Source organism: Oncorhynchus gorbuscha, linkage group LG05, assembly GCF_021184085.1.
Source record: "Oncorhynchus gorbuscha isolate QuinsamMale2020 ecotype Even-year linkage group LG05, OgorEven_v1.0, whole genome shotgun sequence".
Taxonomy (NCBI): Eukaryota; Metazoa; Chordata; class Actinopteri; order Salmoniformes; family Salmonidae; genus Oncorhynchus; species Oncorhynchus gorbuscha.
The window spans coordinates 11884453-11907331 of record NC_060177.1 but is presented as its reverse complement, the minus strand read 5'-3'; the positions used below and the strand labels follow the sequence as shown (position 1 = coordinate 11907331).

Below are 22879 nucleotides of genomic sequence, written 5' to 3'. Positions count from 1 at the left end.
AAGCAGAGCAGAGTCTGATGGCCTTGAGACTACCAGAACCCACTGGATTCTCCAATTACATTGAATGAGTTACAGGACAAAATAAAAACCCTCCAACCCAAAAAGGCCTGTGGTGTCGATGGTATCCTCAATGAAATGATCAAATATACAGACAACAAATTCAAATTGGCTATACTAAAACTCTTTAACATCATACTTAGCTCTGGCATCTTCCCCAATATTTGAAACCAAGGACTGATCACCCCAATCCACAAAAGTGGAGACAAATTTGACCCCAATAACTACCATGGAATATGTGCCAACAGTAACCTTGGGAAAATCCTCTGCATTATTATTAACAGCAGACTCGTACATTTCCTCAATGAAAACAATGTACTGAGCAAATGTCAAATTGGCTTTTTACCAAATTACCGTACAACAGACCATGTATTCACCCTGCACACCCTAATTGACAACCAAACAAACCAAAACAAAGGCAAAGTCTTCTCATGCTTTGTTGATTTCAAAAAGCCTTCGACTCAATCTGGCATGAGGGTCTGCTATACAAACTGATAGAAAGTGGTGTTGGGGGTAAAACATATGACATTATAAAATCCATGTACACAAACAACAAGTGTGCGGTTAAAATTGGCAAAAACACACACATTTCTTCACACAGGGTCGTGGGTTAGACAGGGATGCAGCTTAAGCCCCACCCTCTTCAACATATATATCAACGAATTGGCGCGGGCACTAGAAAAGTCTGCAGCACCCGGCCTCCCCCTGCTAGAATCCGAAGTCAAATGTCTGCTGTTTGCTGATGATCTGGTGCTTCTGTCACCAACCAAGGAGGGCCTACAGCAGCACCTAGATCTTATGCACAGATTCTGTCAGACCTGGGCCCTGACAGTAAATCTCAGTAAGACCAAAATAATGGTGTTCCAAAAAAGGTCCAGTCACCAGGACCACAAATACAAATTCCATCTAGACACTGTTGCCCTAGAGCACACACAAAACTATACATACCTTGGCCTAAACATCAGCGCCACAGGTAACTTCCACAAAGCTGTGAACGATCTGAGAGACAAGGCAAGAAGGGCATTCTATGCCATCAAAAGAAACATAAATTTCAACATACCAATTAGGATTTGGCTAAAAATACTTGAATCAGTCATAGAGCTCATTGCCCTTTATGGTTGTGAGGTCTGGGGTCCGCTCACCAACCAAGACTTCACAAAATGGGACAAACACCAAATTGAGACTCTGCACGCAGAATTCTGCAAAAATATCCTCCGTGTACAACGTAAAACACCAAATAATGCATGCAGAGCAGAATTAGGCCGATACCTACTACTTATCAAAATCCAGAAAAGAGACATTAAATTCTACAACCACCTAAAAGGAAGCGATTCATAAACCTTCCATAACAAAGCCATCACCTACAGAGAGATGAACCTGGAGAAGAGTCCCCTAAGCAAGCTGGTCCTGGGGCTTTGTTCACAAACACAAACACACCCTACAGAGCCCCAGGACAACAGCACAATTAGACCCAACCAAATCATGAGAAAACAAAAAGATAATTACTTAACACATTGGAAAGAATTAACAAAATAACAGAGCAAACTAGAATGCTATTTGGCATTACACAGAGAGTACACAGCGGCAGAATACCTGACCACTGTGACTGACCCAAAATTAAGGAAAGCTTTGACTATGTACAGACTCAGTGAGCATAGCCTTGCTATTGAGAAAGGCCGCCGTAGGCAAACATGGCTCTCAAGAGAAGACAGGCTATGTGCTCACTGCCCACAAAATGAGGTGGAAACTGAGCTGCACTTCCTAACCTCCTGCCCAATGTATGACCATATTAGAGATACATATTTCCCCCAGATCACACAGATCCACAAAGAATTCAAAAACAAATCCAATTTTGAAAAACTCCCATATCTACTGGGTGAAATTCCACAGTGTGCCATCACAGCAGCAAGATTTGTGACCCGTTGCCACGAGAAAAGGGCAACCAGTGAAGAACAAACACCATTGTAAATACAACCCATATTTATGCTTATTTATTTTATCTTGTGTCCTTTAACTATTTGTACATTGTATATATATATATATATATAATATGACATTTGTAATGTCTTTACTGTTTTGAAACTTCTGTATGTGTAATGTTTACTGTTCATTTTTTTTGTATGTTGTCTACCTCACTTGCTTTGGCAATGTTAACACATGTTTCCCATGCCAATAAAGCCCTTGATTTGAATTGAATAGAAGCTGTTTTTCAGTCTCTCGGTCCCAGCTTTGTTGCACCTGTACTGACCTCGCCTTCTGGATGATAGCGGGGTGAACAGGCAGTGGCTTGGGTGGTTGTTGTCCTTGATGATCTTTATGGCCTTCCTGAGACATCGGGTGGTGTAGGTGTCCTAGAGTGCAGGTAGTTTGCCCCCGGTGATACGTTGTGCAGATCTCACTACCCTCTGGAGAGCCTTACGGTTGTGGGCGGAGCAGTTGCCGTACCAGGCGGTGATACAGCCCGACAGGATGCTCTCGAATGTGCATCTGTAGAAGTTTGTGAGTGCTTTTGGTGACAAGCCGAATTTCTTCAGCCTCCTGAGGTTGAAGAGGCGCTGCTGCGCCTTCTTCACGATGCTGTCTGTGTGGGTGGACCAATTCAGTTTGTCTGTGATGTGTACGCCGAGGAACTTAAAACTTACTACCCTCTCCACTACTGTTCCATCGATGTGGATAGGGGGGTGTTCTCTCTGCTGTTTCCTGAAGTCCACAATCATCACCTTAGTTTTGTTGACGTTGAGTGTGAGGTTATTTTCCTCCCTGTAAGCCGTCTCGTCGTTGTTGGTAATCAAGCCTACCACTGTTGTGTCGTCCGCAAACTTGATGATTGAGTTGGAGGCGTGCGTGGCCACGCAGTCGTGGGTGAACAGGGAGTATAGGAGAGGGCTCAGAACGCACCCTTGTGGGGCCCCAGTGTTGAGGATCAGCGGGGTGGAGATGTTGTTACCTACCCTCACCACCTGGGAGCGGCCCCACAAGGGTGCGTTTTGTGGTCTCTTTTCCTGAGGGGAAGAGACAGGCTATTTCTTACCAGTTTTTGATGGATGGGTACCTTCATTGGAGCTGGAAGTGTCTGGGGGCAGAGGAGGGTAACCACTAGGGAGGTGGCCGGAGTACTGGCAAGGTTTGGTGGATCGTCATCATGAGCCTCTATTTGAGTGGACCAGTCTGCTGCAGGACCTGTGTCATCAGGGAGGGAAGTGTCTTGTGATGGCTCTTCCCTGAAGACTCGAAGCTGTCATCGTTCTCCTACTCATTGTGGCTGTTGCTCTCGGGTTTGTGATGTTTCTCCTCTTGACCTCTCGGTTCCCTTGTCCTCCTCTTCCCCACCTCTCTGCTGTTCATCTTATTTGGGGACGTGCTGTGGGATCTGTGGCTCGTCTACTGGCTGTGTTGGTTGTTGCATTTCAGTTTCTACTACCCTTCCACCGTTCTTTGCTCTGTTGCTGTAGGCTTGTGGACAGTTGAAGTAGGTGTGCCCATCACCATTGCAGGGTGTGCACTTGCTTTCACTCGTGTAGTCTCTGGACTTGTGGCCGAACTCACTGCATCTCCAGCACGTAACAGTCTTGCAATCCTTCACCTGGTGGTCCATGGCATCACAGATATAGCAGCGGGTGGTCTGTCCTGGGTAGAATATTCTGCTGCTGTGTGGCCCCAGCAGGATGTTGTTAGGGATCACGACAGCTTCACCATCAGTTCCTCTTTTGGTCCGGACCTTTGTACCCCCTTAGGCCATACCCATATCCCATTGTTGTCTACTGGTTTCGTGGCAGGCTGAAGGAGAGTGCAATAGCGTTGCAGATACAACTCTGTCATGGTCAGAAACTCTTCCTCTACTTCAAAGGTATAGCCTTCTCGTCCACGTTAAATGGGGACTCCGCTTCCCAATCACTCATCATTTCTGCTCATGTGCATTTTCGTTGCGCCGATTTGGGAGGGTTATGTAGGAATAGTCGTCTGCAGCAGTGATCGAACTATAGGTTTTCAGCCACATACTCTAGTACTAGGCACCTCTCCTTCCTCAACGAAGCGCAGCCTGACCCAGAGTTGCTAAGGTCGGACCGCAGAGCTCCCAAAATTGGGAGCCATGATGGAACATTTGCTCCGTTATAAGTTGTGAAATCACCTTTACCATCACCAAAACAGTTTAGCAACCCTATCCCAGCCTGATTTCTACTTATGCTGTCTGGTCACGGTTGCTAGTTAGCAACGACTAGCTGGCTGACTTCTCTAGCTAACAACACCATAAAGGCCACACATATAAAGACACAGTAGCTAGTGAGCTATAGCAACTTACCAATATGAGTATTAAACGATCTTCAACCACGTTTGTTTCACTCTTATTTCACTAGACAAATAGTTTGACAGCTAACGTTAGCTAGAAGCTATCATGCTGCATTTCTATGTTTACAGCAGCCATGTGTGTTGAACATGATACAACAATAAGCATTCCCTGAACTGATTTGTGGGGGTTAGCTGGTAAGGGATTATAATTAAGATATTATTTTTCATTGTAGTTTGTTAAAATATTTGCTCGGAGAGCGTTGATAAATAACTTTAGCGATGAAACATCTTGAAGCAGATGCGCGTTTCTGCCTCTTTAAAACCCCGGTTTTTATCACAGTCGGCCAGATACATAAAGTTATCATTCAAAACATGTCTCACTGGCGTTATATCTTGTGTACAACGATATACAAACAACGTCTGTGCAACATTACATTATTGATGGCGATATGAAGCCAGAAAAAAACATGTGATTTTATTTACAGAAAGTTCTTTGAGCATTCTCCATTAATGTCACCAAATCTCGATGAATGTCAGCATGCAGTGGTATTAATGTGGTTATGAGAGACTCGCATAGTCTCTATAGTCAATTATATATGCATTGTTAACGTTATAGCCAGAACTTGGAAACTCGGAATGTCTGACTTGCTAACTGGCTTGTAGTTGTACACGTGCTGCGCTCAACCAATTAGCAAGTCGGACATGTTCGAGTTTCCTAGTTCCGACTTTTATCTGAACGCGCCAATAAACCTGCGATACCGAAACTTTGTTCCGTGCGCCCGACAAATGAAAAAGTGAAGGTCGTTCCGACCAACCAAATTGCACTACTGTATTTTATAACTGACTAAACGGGAACTGATTTCCGGCTGAGACGAAAACTACCAGAAGGTTAGTGAGAAATCTTTTTGTAGCTACCCTAATAATAAACACTTTTCTCGTACTTTTATGTTTATTCCTGCAGGAATGATTGGAAGCAACAGTCATGTCATATGTAAGCAACAGTCATGTCATATATGGAAGCAACAGTCATGCACAGACAAAATGTTCAGCTACAGGTTGTTGTAATAGAGACTTGTGTCCCAGTTTTCCACCCTGTCTGAGTTGTGCTCCAATGGTCCAACAGCAGCAGAGAGTGAGGGAGGGAGGGAGGGGAGAGTGTATGAATGAATTAGAGAGAGGCTGTGTGTGTCGTTTGAGTTGCTGCTGCCTTGTGCTCTGCTAACCCACAACATGGCATGTGGATATAATCCCTCTTTCTCTCTGCCCCAGTTTCTGCATGTAGATCTACTGCCTGTCTCCACCTTCTACCCCAGCCCCACTCTTTCTGTCCCTGTCCCTACTCCTACCCAACCCCTCCCTGTCCTATGCTCTCACCCAGCAGTCAGGAGTGTTCTTGTCACAACCACACTGTCATATTTCCAGATCTCGCGTAGCTTTGTGTAGTGTGTATACAGCCCCGTGTCCTGTCCTGCACAGCTGAAATGTCACACTGCCGTCGCTAGCCCAGCAGCTGAAGAGAAAGTGTGTGTGTGTTGTTCAGGACTTTCCGGGGGCAGTTAAGATAAGCAAGTCTGGCTGAGGAAGCAGCAAGCAGACGTAGTGTTAGAAGACGTCCTCACCTGCAACACACACACAACTGTTTGTGTCTCTAGGTGTTGTTGACCAGAGGTACAGCTACAGGCCTGTCCCTCAGCAGCACTAGTCATGTCCTCTCTGCTGCGCTGTGTCTCCTGCTGCGGATCCACTGTCACCTTGCTCCAGCAAGGTGTTCGCCACCACACACCTGGCCGACGGGCCTTCAGGACCTTCCCACAGCTCTGGAACTGTGAGCCTGCTAAAGGTAGGACATAACTACAACTCCTTAACAAACACACAAACTCCTTAACACTGTCTTCTGATAACTGTCTTATCTGTATTTGTGCCACAGTAGGCAGTCTAGGCCTGGCTGCTTGTTGTTTTATAGCTTCTCCTCTCTATCCTACTAAAGGCATTGGGAAACTAAACAGCAGTTCAGTTAAGGACATTTTCTCCCTGGCTGGAGGAGTGGAAAACTCCCACAGAGCAGTGGCGGTTGTGTTTGGAATAGGGGTTGATAGGGAATTTGTTGAAATAGGAAACAATAGGACCGTGAATCAACTTAGCTAACATTTCTATGGGGTGCTAACATGACCGTGGCTAACTCCACTCTCTGTTGCTAACCTGCAAAGAGAACATGTAAGAGAGGTCAGTTAAAGGTGAAATGTGTATTCTGCTGTTCCGTGGCAGATCGACTTTTTATAAACACTACCCTGTGTTGTCACTGACTGAGGTAGCTGTGCTGGAGTGTATGTTGTGTGTTTGTGGAAGTTTTGTGTGTTACTGGGAAATTTAGCAGAGCAGGGTTTAGGTCTGTGTGTGACAGACAGCAGGCCTCGTCGTGGTGTGGGTACTGGCTCGCAGCCAACCAGCTGCTAATAATGTTTCTGTGCCGGGAGGTCACCACACCGTGTAAGGACTGATATGTGAAACCCGACTCTCCACCGGCCTCGCTGGCCCAACTCACTTTCTGCTGCAGAACTACACTGTCTTTTAGTCTAACTTACACACACTACGGTAGTAGTCACTACGGCCTAGTACACTACAGCTTGCCTTAGTCCCTGCCTCACTTCCATTCTTCCTTACTCCCTTCCCTGCCTCTTCCACACGCTCATCTGCAGCCTCTTTTACCCTGAACCTGTCAGTCTCTCCCAGATTCTCACCTTGTCTTGATAACGGCAAACAGCATTGTTTTCTGAACTCATAATTGGGTTACTCTTCATGCTGTTAATTGTAATGCTATACTCATGTCTTCCACTCATGTATCTGAACAGGTGTGTTTGTGTGTGCGCACTGATTCAGTGTGTGTAAATCACGCCCATTGTTTTTCCCCGAGGTGTGTTGTATCTTATGTGGTTGTCGTCAAGTGTTTGTTAAAAGGAGGTTGTGTGTGTTGATGCAGGACGGCTGTATAAGGACCTGGTGGTAGGAGTTCCTAAGGAGATCTTTAAGAATGAGCGTCGTGTGGCTGTGTCCCCTGCGGGGGTGGAGCTGCTCGTCAAACAGGGCTTCAACGTCCAGGTGGAGTCTGGAGCAGGAGACCACGCTAAGTTCTCTGACCAAATGTACATAAACGCTGGGGCCTCCATCACAGACACTAACGGGGCCTTCGGATCTGACCTGGTCCTCAAGGTCAGTACTGGGCTATGGAACTCAAACTAAACTCAAACTCAGTGTGGTCAATACTGGGCAGGGAGTTAACTTGAACCCAGGGCTGCAGAGTTACATCTGAGAGGATCGGCCTAATCAAGGCTCTGTGCAGAATCATGGATCTACAGATCATCTTGCATTCCATGAACTACTCATAATGAGATCAAGATTAGTTATCCCACACAGCTCCTAGCTCAGGCAGATCCCTCGCACGTGCTGTTAGGAAACAAAATGTGTACTGAACTATTGAGGGCCAGATCCTAACTTCACATATACACATGTTGAAATGTAACTTTATTGTAAACCATACTTCACACTTATAGTATGTGAATGGGAGTTTTACATAACAAATTGAGTGAGGAATGAGTTTTGCCCTTCCAAAGTATTAGGTATGGGATAACACTGGTAAAGTCTGAGTAAATCATTGTTGCTGGTTGTTTGAGCTAGTAGAGGAAACAAAATAAACATTTCAATCTCTTAGACATTGTTGGCCCCTGGTAACCTCTGACCCATCATCTCTCTTGAAATTTCTCTCCAGGTGAGAGCTCCAGTGTTGAACGAGGCTACTGGCAAACATGAGTCAGAGCTGCTGAAGCCTAAATCCACCCTGGTGAGCTTCATCTACCCAGCCCAGAATCCTGATCTCATGGAGAAGCTGGCCCAGAGTCAGACCACCGTGCTGGCCATGGATCAGGTCCCGCGAGTCACCATCGCACAGGGCTACGACGCACTCAGCTCCATGGCTAACATTGCAGGGTAAGGGAGACCTGCACAAAGACCCAGACATGCAGACACACACGCATACGTACACACACAGTAACGCATATGTCTTGGCCTCCAGCTCTGAAACTGGTTCAATGTGTTCATAGAACTGTGTGTGTCCTGCAGGTACAAGGCTGTTGTTCTGGCTGCTAACCACTTTGGCAGATTCTTCACCGGCCAGATCACAGCAGCAGGGAAAGTCCCCCCAGCCAAGGTAAGTCCTTCTATAACAGTTATATCAACTAGATCAATGTGAATGTACCTGTCAAAACTGAACAACTGTGACGTCTCAGAGCATGAACTATATTATAGTGTTTTGACTAACCTGTCACCAGGACTGCAGAGTCTGTGGGATCAATGTAACGTCGCTGTATCTCTGACCGCCATCTTGTTAACCCTTCCAGGTCCTGGTCATCGGAGGTGGAGTGGCTGGTTTGGCTGCAGCTGGAGCCGCCAAGTCTATGGGAGCGATCGTCAGAGGCTTTGATACCCGGTGAGTTGCAGTACCAGATGAGTTGTAGTTAGTCTTCGATACCAGGTACAGTATTGATGATGTTCTGTATCCACCCTCAGACCAGCAGCTCTGGAACAGTTTAAGTCGTTCGGGGCGGAGCCTTTGGAGGTGCACATTAAGGAGTCCGGGGATGGTGTTGGAGGTTACGCCAAGGAGATGTCCCCAGAGTTCATTGCAGCTGAGATGGAGTTGTTTGCCAAGCAGTGTAAAGACGTGACATCCTCATCAGTACTGCTCTCATCCCAGGTGAACATTCATTCATTCGGTATCTCATTCATTCATTCATTCATACTCTGTCTGCTTGTTCTCCTCTCTTTGTTTCTCTCCTCGTCTCTCCCTCCTTTCTCTCACCATGAATATCATTCCACTCTTTCTATCCTAATAATTTCCCTTTCTATAATGATCTGTGACCATGCCCTCTGTCTGTAGGGAAGCGAGCTCCCATCCTGATCAAGACAGAGATGGTGGAGTCTATGAAGGATGGCTCTGTGGTGGTGGACCTGGCTGCTGAGGCTGGAGGAAACATTGAGACCACCAAGCCTGGAGAGCTGCACGTACACAAGGTGGGGAGACCACCTCAGTTCTGGAAGAATAATACTGTCCCTAGAGTGTGTATAGTTGGAGCTTGTGTGTGTGTAACTGAGAACTGTGTGTGTTTCTCCTCAGGGTGTGACACACATCGGCTTCACGGACCTGCCCAGCCGCATGCCCACCCAGGCCAGCACCCTGTACTCCAACAACGTGCTCAAACTGCTCAAGGCCATCAGGTAAAGAGACGGGTGGGTGGACAGGTTTTTGGATGGATAGATGGACACTTTATAATACTACTAGACATGGACAGGGACAGTAGTTTTCCCTAGGACCGATCACGTTACCTGACCAGGAAAAACACCTGGCCTATGTTATAGCCCCACAGACCCTGAGTTGTTCCTGGCCAAGTCTAAAAGGATTGGAGTTTGATAAAGGTGGTTCAGTATATAAATGTGATATATTAATGTTTTTAATTGTGCTTATCACCATCAGCCCAGACAAAGACTACTTCCACTTTGAGCCCAAAGAAGAGTTTGATCACGGGACACTGGACCACGTCATCAGAGGAACCATGGTCATGCAGGTGTGTAGTATGTGTCTCTGTTGATACTTTATGTAGAATATGTCCATTTTGGGACCCTTTTATTTATTGTTTTGTCTAGTTCATTTTGACACAAATATCATTAAGTCACATTTTTGTCATTTGAATAATGATTTAGTCTAGTTATTGTCAAAATGAATAAAACAATGGGCCATTTTAGTCAACTAAATGCCCTTTTGATGTAGTCCCATTTTAGTCAACTAAATGCCCTTTTGATGTAGTCCCATTTTAGTCAACTAAATGCCCTTTTGATGTTGTCCCATTTTAGTCAACTAAATGCCCTTTTGATGTAACTAAATGTCCCATTTTAGTCAACTAAATGCCCTTTTGATGTAGTCCCATTTTAGTCAACTAAATGCCCTTTTGATGTAGTCCCATTTTAGTCGTCCCATTTCCATTATCTCATTAACCTTTAGTAAACATAAATCACTGACTTCCATGTGCACAAACACACACAGCCTTGTCCTACCAACATATTTTTCTGCATAAAATTTTATTGTAGATTCTTTTCCCAACAGCCAGATTGTCAGAACACATTACTCTGCAGCAGATGATACATCACAGCCTTTGACATACTGTAGTGTATTGTAATCAAAGTTCTGTCATAGTTAGTTACTACTTAACTAGCATTAACAATCTGTTATTACCTGAATGTATATATTGTGAGGACTCTCTTTCAGATGTCTCTTGAGGTTGGTAGTATTTTTTCCCCGTCAAATTGTGGGTGCAAATACTGTCTTCTCCTGTGAAAGAAGGTTGGATTTGGTTTTGTTTTAATTGACACGATAAGTAAAGAGCTACAAAGTAGGTGAATCAGTCACACTGAGACTGAAGAAAGCAGGGAGTTTTAAATGTGATATTTCACTCCAAAATCAAAGTTTGGCAGATATTCTCTGTTGAATGAGTTGAAGAGTCCACGTCCCTTCATGCTCAGACTTTCTCTGCCTCCCAAATGGCATCCCATGGGCCCTGGTCAAAAGTTGCTCCCTATATAGGAAGTAGGGTGCCATTTGAGATGCATGCTGTTATTTCTGAGTGAAGCGTCACCATGACCCATAAGCCACCCTGCTATATTCTCTCAGCTGGAATCCAGCTGGCTGCACATAGCACAGTTTACGTGAGAAACAGGAATGCTAGTTATGAAATATTTTTTTAAATGCACTTTTCCAGGAATGTCTTGATTTGAAAGTTTGGACATTTTGACAGTATTTACGGCAGACTAGAGAAGCAGAGAAAGCACGAGGTGTGTCACCTTACCACGTATTAAACAAAGAATTATTCATGCTATTTAAATGTGATTTTTCTCGCTAGCTATGTTCCATCGTTATATCCCCGTGGTTGTTACTCAGGTCCCTTAGGTGACATGAAGAATCCTGTCTTCTAGTTAAGAACCTCAACTTGCACGTGATTGGTCAGTCTCTTATTTTCAACCTTGGTGCCGTAGAAACTCACTTTTTAAAAAGCAAGGTTTCAATGAAATCATGACAGGATCCCTCCATTTCTAACAATAACCTTCCATTTGGAATATTCCTCAATTGCTCACGTGTTTCTCAATGTGTATATTTGTCATGTGGATTTCTAAAAACGTGTATTTTTCATCTTGTGTTTTTATCACATTGTGTGTTTCTCACATTGTGTTTGTCACATCTCCAGGAAGGCAAGAGCCTGTTCCCATCCCCCCAACCTAAGACACAACCCCCGGCCGCTCCAGTCAAACAGAGAAGTGTAGCAGAGCTAGCGGCAGAGAAGGCAGCCGTGGTCTCACCTTTCCAGAAGACCTTGACCAACGCTGGTGTCTACACCGCAGGTCAGACACTCACACCGTACACACACACACCACACACACACACACACACACACACACACACACACACACACACACACACACACACACACACACACACACACACACACACACACACACACACACACACACTCTAACTCCCTCCCTCTCTGCTGTCCTCTCCTGTCTCCAGGTCTCTCTACATGTCTGGCGCTGGGCTTGGCGGCGCCCAACTCAGCCTTTACCCAGATGGTCACTACTTTCGGCCTGGCCGGCATCGTGGGGTACCACACGGTGTGGGGCGTCACCCCCGCCCTCCACTCACCCCTCATGTCCGTCACCAATGCCATCTCAGGTCAGAGGTCAGGGCTCAAATAGTGTCACTGCTGGGTCCTATTTATTTGTGCACACCTTAGTAAAATGTATTAAAACGCTTTGCAATGAAAAACGAGCACTTATTAGACAGACTTTGTCCGTCCCTCCTCGTGTGGGTCAGTTTTCAGCTGTTTGGTGTCTAGTGAATAGGACCCTGGTGTGTCAGCAGGTAATGGTCACCCTGTTCTCCATACTGGGTGTGTCTGTAGTGTAACAAAGCCCTCTGCTTATTTTCTCCCTCTAAGAAACCCCTGCAGAAACTGTTACATCATTCCATTTCTTTACTCCTTCAAGCACCTGGACGTTGAACAAGGTGTGTGAACATATTGTCTTCTCTCCCCGTGGCAGGTCTGACTGCTGTGGGTGGTCTGGTCCTGATGGGGGGAGGTCTCCACCCCTCCTCCTTCCCCGAGGGCCTGGCTCTGGCTGCAGCCTTCGTCTCCTCCATCAACATCGCAGGTCTGGCACACACACACACATGCACACATGCGCACACTCACACACACAAGCAAGCACTCACTGTCTCTACCGGTCTCTGTCCTCCCAGGTGGGTTCATGATCACCCAGAGGATGCTGGACATGTTTAAACGTCCTACAGACCCTCCAGAGTACAACTACCTGTACGGTCTACCAATAGGAGTCTTCATAGGAGGTTACGGGGCCTCTGTGGCTGCTGGCTACCACATCGAGCAGGTGACACTGATGTGCTGTTGTTGTTGAAGTGCTGTTCTACAAATGATGTAACTACCTGGGGTTAGGAAGCCAATTGTGTTGTGTAGGTGTTTTATGTTGTGTAGGTGTTTTATGTTGTGTATCACTGTGTGTTCCAGATGATGTACCTGGGGTCTGGTATGTGCTGTGTGGGAGCATTGGCAGGGCTGTCTTCACAGGGCACTAGTCGTCTGGGTAATGCCCTGGGCATGATGGGGGTAGCAGGGGGCATCGCTGCCACCCTGGGCTCCCTGAAGCCCTCTCCTGAGCTGCTGGCACAGATGAGTGCCGCCATGGCCACCGGAGGAACCCTGGGTAGGTGGACCTGCCACACCACACAGCCATATACAGATACACACCATCACACAGCCATATACAGATACACACCATCTCAAATCTAATCAACATGTCTTTAAAGTGTGTTTAAACATCTAAAAGGTTTTATGATTGAAATGGAAACGTAAAAAGCCCATGGTCACCAGAAGACCCTGGGTAAGTAGGCCCTTCCTCAAAGACCAGGCTTAATCCGTGTCTGGGAAACGGGCCCAAGTCAACTTTTCCAGCAAGATGCCATGTTTCTACCTCTGAGCTTTTCCTTTTGCCATTGGTGATGAGGATTTTGGTCTGGACAACACAGGCAGATAGATATCTGATCTCATACACCATTCCACATTTGTTTAAGTGTATAAAACCATGATTAAGGTTTTTACATGTTATTGACTTTGCATATTATTTCTGAAGTCTTTGGAAAATGAGTGTGAATTATTGAAACTATGATGGACGATCCATCATGCGATCTGGATTGACAGATATACATGTTCTGATATCTTCATGGTGTCAGAGTACTTTAGGTGTGTGTGTGTACTTTAGTAGTGGTGTGTTATACTGATATGATGTTATTATTCTCTTAGGCCCTGGCAGCTGTCTCTCTCACACACACACACACACACACACACACACACACACACACACACACACACACACACACACACACACACAGGGCATGTGTGTTTATGCAGTCTGATATTAGTAATATTATCCTTTTAGAGAACTAGTTGTTATTTTATTAGGGTTTTTGACAACACTGTTCAGAGCGTGCCTCTAGACTATTCTGTTACTTCTGATGTTAATGCCCAATATGAATACAAAAGTAATTCAGTCCAGATGGTTGCCTTCCCAGCAAATACAGTATGTTGTAGCACTAGGAGTTAGTCCAACTCTATGTGAAGCACTGAGACCAGGAGAAAATACTTCCATAGAAAATGTCTTATACATTTGTCCTTCAGAGATTCAGGGCTGTTTTGTTGTTGTTGCTGAATTCCAAATCAACTGCTAGGACCTACAGCCATCGGTACCTGTATAGAACTGAAGGTCTCTAATGTGAAGGTGTCTGTTTTCCCCCTGTGCCCTACTCCGTGTTTCTGACCCTCTGCTACTCTGCTTCCCCAGGTCTGACCATTGCCAAGCGTATTGAGATCACCGATCTCCCCAGCTGGTAGCTGCCTTCCACAGCCTGGTGGGTCTGGCTGCAGTGCTGACCTGTGTGGCAGAGTACATGATCGAGTACCCTCACTTGGACGTACACCCTGCAGCCAACATGGTGAAGACTGTGGCCTACCTCGGCACATACATCGGAGGGGTCACCTTCAGCGGGTCACTGGTGGCCTATGGCAAGCTGCAAGGTACTGTAGACCGCCATTAACCCACGTGGATGCAGGGACGCAGACACACACACTCTCTCTCTGAGCTCTCTGTCCTGTGGTACTGATTGCCTCCTTTGATCTAGCCAAAGCCCAAGATCCCATGGGAAATCCAGGCCAGGATGGTGTGTGTGTGTGTGTGTGTGTGTGTGTGTGTGTGTGTGTGTGTGTGTGTGGCTGATTATTGCGTGCCTGACAGAGTGGAAGTGCCGGGAGGCTTGTAGGAGTTCTATGTTGGTAAGGTAACAGCTGTTAAAGGAAAAATCCACCCAAAACCACTACAATGTATAGTGTTAAGTAACACATATGTGAGAGCAATATTTTTCATGATCAAATGTTTCATTTTGGTGTTTATAATAAGGTTGGTAGAAACGTAAAAATCTACGTGGAAATATGTTGCAGCTCAAGTCGACTACCAAATCCACAATGCAATGCTCTCTATGGGCTGGCTGGCTAGCTAGCAAACTTAACTACACACAATAATAACAAAGACAAGATCAGTATATGAAGTAGCTAGTTGGCTGTAAAATTGCCAAAACAAACTGCACTATCAATTTAAGGAGTCTACAATCTCACCTGTTCAACCTGCAGATCGATGTGCCTCAGAGTGGAGTTTGACATTCGCAACGGCACCATGCAATGCACCCTGGACTGAAGAGGCAGACAAATAGAAGAAATGTGCTAAACGCTCTGTTAAATTCTTAATTTCTCGAAGGTAGGAATATCGCAAAAATCTGATCATTGAGTCATTTGAGAGAAGACATCCTGCCGTGTTATGACATCAGCCAGTATTGAAATCTGACATGTATGACATGTATGTCTAAAATGTCTAAAAGTCCTCTTCCTATTAACTTCCAGGGTAGTGAGAGAGACTTTATCACAGTGCTACGTCAAACCGGATGGATTTCTGCCTGCTTGAACACCAGTAACTCCGATAAACATTAAATGACCCAGGAAATCGATAGAAAATCACTCAGAGATACACAAAAGTAATGTAACATTCAAAATGGGTGAATCTTCTCTTTAAGTGTGTGTGTGTGGGGGGGGGGGGTTGCTTTTCTACGGAGGGGAGTTATTTTTATAGCCCACGTGAGAAACGGTTGTCTCTATTGTGTTTAGAAACCGTCAGTTCTCTATTCCCTCTGTGATCGCTGGTAATGAGAGACCGACCGAAGGCAGGAGTCCCTGCCAGATCTGTGGTCTGTTATCAATATATTACAACGCTCCACATGACCTCCACCCCTCACTCTAATCAATGTGATATATCAATACAACCCTCCACCATCTCTCCTTCCAGGATTCCCCCATTCCCCCGTGTTCCTCCATTCCCCCGTTCCCCCGTTCCCCTCCTCTCTGTTCACAATTTCCAGTTCAGAATGATAAATTGTGAGTTCAGAGTTTTGAGTTCTGGGTGCAGTTTTGTGAACATTGTTCTGTATTCCCTCCTTTCAGGTGTTCTGAACTCCGCCCCGCTGATGTTGCCGGGGCGTCACATGATGAACGCCGGTCTGATGACTGCGTCTGTCGGTGGTATGATTCCCTTCATGCTCAGTGCTGACTACGCTACTGGCATGGGCTGTCTGGTTGGAGTGTCTGGCCTCTCCACCGTCATGGTGAGAACATGGCTAAAGATGTCATGTTTTATACAGACATGGTGAAGCCCACCAATGACCAATAGTGTTATTCAGCTCTAATCAGAATAAGAAAACTTTGACACTCAACAATGTTGGTGGGACTGACCTTGATAAAGGCTACAACGACAACCACAATCTACAGCAGGGTTAGGCAACAGGCCCGCTGGCCAGAACTGGCTTGAGTGGTAACATTTTTTTGTGTAGTTTGTTTCTGCTCCAACAGAAATTGTTCCACTGCTTAATCTAGTTGCCTACCCCTGATCTAGAGGAAATAACCCAGTATCATACAGTCACTGTGAGGGGTTTATCTATTGACTACCCAGCAAACCAAAATTGGCTTTGTAAAAGTTCCCAGAACATTCGCTAGCTTGCGGCAAATGTTCTCATAACACAAAACCTGGCCAGTTGGCTCATGATTACACAATGTTTGTATAAAAAATTTGCCTGATGTTGCCAGAACATTCCCAGAACATTGATCCTATATTTCGTTAGGCAGTGTGCTCTAAAACATTACTGGTGCATTACTACCTTACCTGGAACCCTAATGAGAACGTTTGGGGAATGTTCTGTGGTGGTTGTTACAGGTGTCGTGCACAACCTTTCAGTGAATGTTAGGAATACATTCCAAGGATAATACATTTAAAATGTTTTCTGAAATGTTTTTGGGATGTTATCCTAATGTTAGATAAAACACTACCTGGAACATAATGGGAATCTTAGCTAATGTTCTGGGAATGTTCCCCAGTTTGCTGGTATAGTTCCAAGATTTGAGTAACTTTCCAAAGAATCACAGCTTTTTCGAGAAATCGAGGTTGGAAGATAACTGGAATTAAGAGGAAATCCAGGAATCCTCCAACTGGTATTTCTGGAAAACCCTACTAGTGACTGAAGCGTGTCCTGACTGTGATTGTGTTCCTGTAGGGTGTAACCCGACGATGGCCATCGGGGGCGCTGACATGCCAGTGGTCATCACTGTGCTCAATTCCTACTCTGGTTGGGCGCTGTGTGCCGAGGGATTCCTATTGACAACAACCTCATGACCATTGTAGGAGCTCTGATTGGCCTGCTCTGGTGCTATCCTCTCCTACATCATGTGTGGTGAGTACTGCTAAACACTCAGTCGCATTCACCACACACATACTCTCTCTCAGCCTCTCACTCAGACACTCACCTGCCAGTCAGGTAGCTTGTCATCTTAGTTTTGCTCTTGCACTTTGAGATTTTTTTTTGGTTTTGGAATTCATCAAAAGATTTGTCACGCTCCCCATAGAGATATAATATAAATGTTGGATTTAATCCTGGTTACACCCTCTTTTCCAGGCAATGAACCGTCCTCTGCCCAACGTGATCCTGGGAGGGTTCGGTACCAGCTCCACGGCGGGGGAAACCCATGGAGACTGTAAAGGCACCCACACAGAGGTCAATGTGGACCAGTCCATCGAACTCATCAAAGAGGCCAACAGCATCATAATCACCCCAGGTACACTCTCTCTCACCACTCACCACTCACCACCACCACCACTCACCACCACTCACTCACTCACTCACCACTCACTCACTCACCACCACTCACCACCACCACTCAGCACAAATGGATGCAATCATGCGTTCGCACAACAAGCAAGTTCTGGGAAGGGTTCAGAGGTAGTCTTATGGAACACACCTGTTCCAGTGTTCATCACTGTAGGGGGTTGTGTGCAGAGTTGTGTATCTATATATCTGTCTGTGTGTTCTGCTCTCCTCCCAGACTGAAATCTGCTACCAGGTCATTTAGTAATGAACCCTGGCATAACATCTGTACTGGAGCCTGACACGGACAGGGAATGTGCGGTTTGTCTATGTCCCTGTGAAGCGGAGCTAGCTTGTCTGGGCCAGGCAGACAGACAGATAGGCAGGCAGTCAGACCTCAGAGGTAACTGGTAATATAGAAGATCACAGTGGCCCAGGGGTTAGAGGTCAGGGGTATTTGTTCCAAATATGTTGATTAGTTGTAATCAACATACAGCACTGGCCCTCAACTTACCCAGTACTGCAAACACACCTCTATCCAGTATGCTGATACCTCAGGACAGTTACACAAGCAGGCGTTAGACAGACACATGGGAGCGGGTTCCTCTCGCACGCGCATGCCCTCTTCTTCACCCCGCCTCATAACACACAACCCCATAACACTTACAGGCAGGGGAAAGGGTTTCTCGCACGCACCACCCCCAGACTGTAGAAATCCTATGATTTAAGACAGAAGGGAGAGCAGAGGGAGAGATGGAAGAGGGAGGGGGGTGAGAATAGAGGGTGAAATTGGGCAAGAGGAGGTGAAAAGGGGGAGAGATAAAGGAAGGGTATTGGGAGAGAGGAGGGGGAGAAAAGGGGGATAGATAAAGGAAAAGTATTGGGAGAGAGGAGGGGAAAAGGGGGATAGATAAAGGAAAGGTATTGGGAGAGAGGAGGGGAAAAGGGGGAGAGATAAAGGAAGAGTATTGGGAGAGAGGAGGGGAAAAGGGGGAGAGATAAAGGAAGAGTATTGGGAGAGAGGAGAGGAAAAGGGGGAGAGATAAAGGAAGGGTATTGGGAGAGAGGAGGGGGAGAGATGAAGGAAGGGTATTGGGAGAGAGGAGGGGGAGAGATGAAGGAAGAGTATTGGGAGAGAGGAGGGGAAAAGGGGGAGAGATAAAGGAAGGGTATTGGGAGAGAGGAGGGGAAAAGGGGGAGAGATAAAGGAAGGGTATTGGGAGAGAGGAGAGGAAAAGTGGGAGAGATAAAGGAAGGGTATTGGGAGAGAGGAGAGGAAAAGTGGGAGAGATAAAGGAAGGGTATTGGGAGAGAGGAGAGGAAAAGTGGGAGAGATAAAGGAAGGAGAGGAGGGGAAAGAGGTACTGCAGCCTTGGTCAGGAGAGGAGAACAGAAGATAACAAATAGTTTCAAACATAACTTATTCACTTCTGTTTTTAGTCTTCCAAGAATAACTTCTGCATTAATTTACCTCTATCATTTATCTGGTCATTAGTTACCTCTATCATTTATCTGGTCATTAAGTTACCTCTATCATTTATCTGGTCATTAAGTTACCTCTATCATTTATCTGGTCATTAGTTACCTCTATCATTTATCTGGTCATTAAGTTACTCTATCATTTATCTGGTCATTAAGTTACCTCTATCATTTATCTGGTCATTAAGTTACCTCTATCATTTATCTGGTCATTAGTTACCTGGTCATTAGTTACCTGGTAGACATGACATTTTTCTGCCATGTCTTGGAGAGGGTCACATCAACCTGAACCATCAAACACATTAAATGTATAGTTATGACGTGACCACGAGCAGCACCGCAGATATTAAGATGAGCATGAAGCAAGACAATGCAGGGAATATATGTGTGTGTGTGTGTGTGCACTGCTTGCTTGCAACATGGTCCGGACCAAAACAGCAGAGGTTCAACCTCGCGCTTCAACACTCTTAGTTGTTGTGGAAATCGGCCCAATATTCTGTTTACCAGTTGTGGAAAAAGTACTCAATTGTCATACTTGATTAAAAGATAACTTAATAGAAAATGACTCAAGTAAAAGTGAGTCACCCAGTAAAATACTACTTGAGTAAGAGTCTAAAAGTATTTGGTTTTAAATATACTTAAGTGTCAAAAGTAAATGGAATTTCTAAAATTAACTTATCAAGTAAAAGTATAAACCATTTCTAATTGCTTATATTAAGCAAAGCAGACGGCACCATTTATTTGTATTGACGGATAGCCAGGGGCACACTACCACACTCAGACATCGTTTACAAACTAAGCATCTGTGTTTAATGAGTCCACCAGATCAGAGGCAGTAGAGATGACCAGGGAAGTTCTTTTGATCAGTGTGTGAATTGGACCATTTTCCTGTCAAAATGTAAGAAGTACTTTTGTATGTCAGGGAAACTGTATGGAGTAAAAAGTACATATTTGCTTTAGGAATGTAGTGAAGTAAAAGTTGGCAAAAATATCAATAGTAAAGTACAGATCCCACAAACTACTTAAGTAGTGCTTTTTGAGTATTTTTACTTTACACCACTGCTGTTTACTTCGTGCATCGCTGAGTCATACCTTTTAACAGTAACATTTAAACTTTACCTACAGTGACACTGTGATTGTGTAGGTTGGTCTGCTTATAACGTGTGTGTGTGTGTGTGTGTGTGTGTGTGTGTGTAGGTTGGGGTCTGTGTGCGGCTAAGGCCCAGTACCCCATTGCTGACATGGTGAAGATGCTGGTAGAGCAGGGCAAGTCTGTCAGGTAGGTCTTCACAATAATATAATTCTCTCTCTCTCCTCAATCATCTCTTTCTCTTCCTCTCTTCCTCTCTCTCCACTCTGTTTATTTTTGTTGGGGACCATCAGTCCTCCTGTCACAGTGAGAGAACGATATCTTCCTGTATTAGTCTGACTTCTAAAATAACATTCTTTCCATTTTTAGCTTTTCAATCCCACTGACCGTCTTGAGTTTCCTGGTCAGGAACACCTTTTAAGTTCAAGGAAGACGAAACACATCTGGGCCTAAAAGCTTTAGAGTGGAAAACATCTTTATTCTCCAAATTCGGAGCGAAGCTGTGAAGCCCTGACTGACTGAGGAATTGCATAAAGACAACATTAATGTGTGTGCTTGTGTGTGTGTGTGTGTGTTTCTAGGTTTGGTATCCACCCTGTGGCAGGTCGTATGCCAGGCCAGCTAAACGTGCTCCTGGCTGAGGCAGGTGTTCCATACGACGTGGTTCTGGAGATGGATGAGATCAATGAGGACTTCAAAGGTCAGAACACACACACTCACACTGATCAATTTACTGAACAAAAATAGAACGCAACAATGAAATTGTTGGTCCCATTTTTCATGAGCTGAAATGAAAGATCCCTGAAATGTTCCATACACACAAAGCTTTACCTCTAAAATGTCTTTAGATCCCTGTTAGTGAGCATTTTATCCTTAACCAAGATAATCCGTCCACCTGACAATTGGCATGCTGACCGCAGGAATGTCCGACAGAGCTGTTGCCAGAAAATTCAATGTTTATATCTTTACCATAAGCTGCCTCCAACGTCGTTTTAGAGAATTTGGCAATACATCCAACCAGCCTTTACAACCGCAGGCCACGCCAGCCCAGGACCTCCACATCCGGCTTCTTCACCTGCCAGATTGTCTGAGGAGTATTTATGGCATAGGCCCTGTGACCCTGCCCATACATGTGAAGTCCATAGATTAGGGCCTAATTGATTTAAATTGACTGATTTCCTTCTATGAACTGTAACTCAGTCAAATCTTTGAGATTGTTGCGTTTTATATTTGTGTTCAGTGTAGATTGATGGATTCATTGATTTGATCATACGACCAGCAGGCTTCCCTCACACTTGGTTGTGTTTGTAACGCAGCCTGGCAGGTTCCATCCATAGTTTCGCCAGGGTCTCTGTACCGGTTTTACTTAATGTGTCCCCCCACAGAGACTGACCTGACGCTGGTGGTGGGTGCTAACGACACAGTGAACTCAGCAGCCCAGGAGGACCCCAACTCTATCATTGCTGGCATGCCAGTCCTGGAGGTCTGGAAGTCCAAACAGGTAGGAATGAAGAAGGTAGTATAAGAGTATTAGTACACGGCCCTCGCTGGTTTACAAAAGGAAGGAAGGATGCAAAATATTGTCTTGTTCTGCTCTCTGGTGTTGAGGGCTGAGTCCTCCTACTCTTTGGTTGACAAGGACTCTCACAGGTATAGAGTATAAGAGTATAACATGAGATTGTGAAGTGTGCTGTCTTCTGTTTCTCTGTAGGGGATTGTGATGAGCTCTCCGACTAGTTATTTTAAACATATTTCTGACACTATTTATTTAGACCAGTCATACGCAACAGACGGGCCGTGGGTCCTGAACTAAAATGATAAATGAGGGTTAGTCATGCCTCGACCCCTGGTCTCATATGAACACACATAAGACATGACAAAATGTGTAGAATTGCAGGAAATTAGCTGCAGTTTTCTCTCCGCCAACAAGAGGGCTGTGAACTGTTTGGGTTGTGAGGTGGGGGTTTGTTACGCCGATAAATGACAATGTCCATCTGGACATTTGCCACCTAGGTAATGTGTGTGACCCTGACCTTCTCAAACAGTACTTCCATACCCCTGATTTAAACAGTTGGAAACAGAGGGGGATGTGGGGATGGAACTCCAGTGGGAAGAGGAATATAAAAGGTGACGTTAGCCATGTCTCAACCCTGTTCCCCGCCATGTCTCAACCCTGTTCCCCTCCCTGTACTGTAGGTGATTGTGATGAAGAGGACCATGGGTGTGGGCTATGCTGCAGTAGACAATCCCATCTTCTACAAGCCCAACACATCCATGCTGCTGGGAGACGCCAAGAAGACCTGTGACACACTACAGGCCAAGATCAGAGAGGCCTACTACTAGAACAGAGATGGACAGTACACACACACTCCCTATCGGCTTTACGGAACTATTTATTTGTCTTCAATCCAGATGCAGGTGTATGGTTAAGATTAGTAAACAACGTTGAATATTTTTACACTTAGTGGCTTGATGATTATAGAGGTCCTCAGTACATATGATTATTGGATGTTGGGCAGTGATGTTGAACCAAAGGTGTGGACACGATGATTAGATTACATTTAAATTAACCCATGCACTGCCTGCCCTGATTTGTAAATAAAAATCTGTTTTGAATGTGA

The 22879-nt window shown here is 45.2% G+C and overlaps 1 pseudogene across 1 annotated transcript; it reads left to right on the top strand.

The window, feature by feature from the left end:
* The first annotated feature begins 5863 nt into the window (after window positions 1-5863).
* LOC124035528 lies at window positions 5864-22879 on the top strand (annotated as a pseudogene). Its single transcript, XR_006838751.1, has 23 exons — window positions 5864-6184; window positions 7322-7551; window positions 8108-8325; window positions 8458-8545; window positions 8736-8824; window positions 8905-9091; window positions 9275-9408; window positions 9512-9612; window positions 9869-9959; window positions 11631-11784; window positions 11954-12115; window positions 12484-12594; window positions 12683-12828; window positions 12966-13161; window positions 14296-14528; window positions 15999-16159; window position 16326; window positions 17102-17276; window positions 17497-17660; window positions 20366-20447; window positions 20840-20958; window positions 21644-21759; window positions 22455-22879. The product of XR_006838751.1 is annotated as an NAD(P) transhydrogenase, mitochondrial-like (transcript).